Source organism: Scyliorhinus torazame, chromosome 24 (assembly GCF_047496885.1).
Source record: "Scyliorhinus torazame isolate Kashiwa2021f chromosome 24, sScyTor2.1, whole genome shotgun sequence".
Taxonomy (NCBI): Eukaryota; Metazoa; Chordata; class Chondrichthyes; order Carcharhiniformes; family Scyliorhinidae; genus Scyliorhinus; species Scyliorhinus torazame.
This window is the reverse complement of record NC_092730.1, coordinates 48,292,088-48,295,173: the sequence shown is the minus strand read 5'-3', so window position 1 is coordinate 48,295,173 and position 3,086 is coordinate 48,292,088. Positions and strand designations below refer to the sequence as shown.

Here is a 3,086-nt window from a genome sequence, read left to right as displayed (position 1 = left end):
ACCCCAACACCCCCCCCCCCCCACCAATGCACCTCCCCGCCCCCCCCCCCACCTCTCACCGCGCCGCCAATATTGACCCACCAGACCCCCTCACCTTTTCCGCACAAGAGGACGAAGAGGACTTCTGCACGCTCCCGGAGTTCCCCGATGACTGGCCAGCATCAGCACCGCCATCGGCGCCACCTTTACCTCCGCCAGCACCGACTTCGTCGCCACCATTACGCCGATCCCAACGAAGCACCAAAGCACCGGACCGGCTGAACCTTTGACGGACTCCGGACCGTCAACATGGACTTTTCTTTCCCTACCACTGTACATAATTCCAATAATTGTAAAAAGTTTCATGTCACCCCCGCCGGACTCATTTTTAACAGAGGGTGAATGTGGTGATCCACTGTAATAGGAGATGTAAGATAGGACCTGCCGACTGGCTCCGCCCAGTGAGAACTGTATAAATATGCATGCCCTCCAGTGCCCTGCCATTTCGCCAGATGCAGCAGGAGGCCTCGCATCTGACTGTAATAAAGCCACAGTTGTCCACAACTTTAGTATTTGTGCAATTGATCGTGCATCAAAGATGAAGTAAAAATGCTGTTATTTTTAACTTTTGTTTGAAGGCTGGCGCGGGGGGCGGGGGGGGGGGGGGGCGGGGGGAAAGTCAAACAGTGTCGACATTGAAACCACGTTAAAAAACGATAAGTACTTATTTCATTCCCCGCTGTATTTGCGTATAAATTCTGAGTGAGAAACTTTCTCTTCCTCAGTTTGAAACTCAGCAAGAGGCGCAAAAATTCCCAATTTATTATTGCGATGGCCGGGAATCAAACCCGGGTCAACTGCTTGGAAGGCAACTATGCTCACCACTATACCACCATCGCTCACTGACTGGAGACGTGTCCTTTTGGTTCTTTAGATCAGTTTGATTAACTGTTTGGTATCAAGTACTTACTTTGCGTAAGTTATTTCACTCCAATTTAAAATGCTCCTGAATGAAAGTGTCCGTGTCGCACGGCTCCTGGTCAGCCAGGAGATGGCACCAGTCCACAATAAATGTACATTCTATGTGTCATTACATAGGACACTTACTCTGGCCTGAGACCTTAACTCGTACCTGTGTCCTGATGCTGTCATTTTCACCCTGTTTAAGTAATCATAGATTGCCTCCAGTGCAGAAGGAGGCCATTCGGCCCATGGAACCGGTACCGACCCTCGGAAAGAGCACCCGATTTCGGCCCAAACGCACCTAACCTTTCAAATACGTCAGGATGGCCGAGTTCAGGTCGCAGTCTCCTCTGGAGGCCAGGGCTCGAATCCCACTCCTGAAAGTGACTTTTCCTCCGCGAGGCACCATCCAAACCTGGAACCCCTCCCTAACAGCACTGTGTGTGTACATACACCATATGGACTTCCAGCGGTTCCAGAATCCCCTCACCGCCCATTCTCACGGTCAATTAATGATAGATTGTAAATGTTTTGCCGAATCAGCGACAATCACAGCCAGAGAAACCTTCAATAACTCTCAGAGCAGGAAAGGCAACTCATTGTCCTTTGGCCCAAAAGCAAAATACTGCGGATGCTGCAAATCTGAAACAAAAACAGAAAATGCTGGAAATATTCAGTTGATCCGGCAGCTTCTGTGGAGAGAGGAACAGGTCGTTCCAATGAAAGGTCAGGATCTGAAATGGTAACTATTTCTCTTTTCACAGATACTACAGATCCGTAAAGTATTTCCAGCATTCCCTTGTGATTAGCTGAACATCCTCAGACTCTGTAGCTTAATCCGTTAAAGTGTCTGTTCCCTAAAGAAAAATCTGGACTCAAATCCCAGCCCAGCCTTATTCCGTTTGACCACCTGTGCGATTGAGAACTTCCTCCACAACAGGGGGAAATGTGTTGGATTTCTAGTCGGAAAATATGCCTTTTGCAGGTTTAAATTCAGTAGAATATCTACAGAGATTGTAACGCAAGTACTGATTTCAGCTGCCATCATCCAGTTGTTAAATCTTTCCACTAGAAACCCACTGGATTTTCCCCTTTGACTTGAGTCCTGCTCCCAGAGGATCAGTTCAGTATTTTCAATAATATAATATTTTGAATGCTCTGTGTCCAGAGAATTGTGACGCTGAAATTGCTCACACTTCTCTCCATTGTTATCTACCCTGCAGGTATTGACTGCACCGTCGAATGGAGACATGCTCACAGGGCTGTGAGAGAGGCTTTCTTTCAGGCGTGAGGCCTCTTTTGGTTCATCAACAGCAACCGGATGCTGCAGAGAAACTCGGAATACCGAGCACCTCTTCCCAGGATGAACTTAATCAGGGACAAGATGTTGTTTGAAGAGCGAATCAAAGGTCTGAAGAATTGGTCTGAGATTCCTGGCGTTTTGTGAAGAGAACAAGGTGGTGGAGCAATGTGACACTAGCAGGATACGAGTTTGGGATATTATCCAGTCTGTGCTGGGAGAGCTGCGGGAAGGACGTTGTCTTGTCTGCCCACCCAAGCTGAATGTTGGGATTGAGGTGGTGATCAGATTCCGAGAGGAGGGTGAAATCCTTTCACTGAGTTTCAAGCTCAGAGTGCGGTTGAGTGTCTTGAGTTACAGGAAGATACATACGGGATGGTCAAATGGGCAGAAAAGTGGCTGATGGATTTTAACGCTGAAAACTTAGATGTGATCATTTGGTAGGGGGGTTTCACAGTAACTTCATTGCAGTGTTAATATAATCCTACTTGTGACAATAAAGAATATAATATTATTATTATAGGATTAATGTCAATGGCCTGACACTGGGAAGTCCTGAGGAACAAAGGGACCTTGGAGTGTTTGTCCATAGATCTCTGAAGGCAGACGGGCAGGTTAATAGGGTGGTGGATAAGACATTTGAGATATTTGTCTTTATCAATCGGGGCATGGATTACAAAAGCAGAGAGGTCATGGTGGAGTTGCATAGAATGTTGGTGAGGCCACAGCTGGAGTACCGTGTGCAATTCTGGTCACCACATTATAGGAAATATGTGACTGCACTGGATGGGGTGCAGAGGTGATTCAGCAGGATGTTGCTTGGGATGGAACAGTTAGGATATGA

General features: G+C 47.3%; 1 non-coding gene across 1 annotated transcript; it reads right to left on the bottom strand.

The window, feature by feature from the left end:
- Positions 1-806: 806 nt before the first annotated feature.
- Positions 807-878, bottom strand: trnag-ucc (transfer RNA glycine (anticodon UCC)). Its single transcript has one exon. It is a non-coding gene; the product is annotated as a tRNA-Gly (tRNA).
- Between the last annotated feature and the right edge of the window lie 2,208 nt (positions 879-3,086).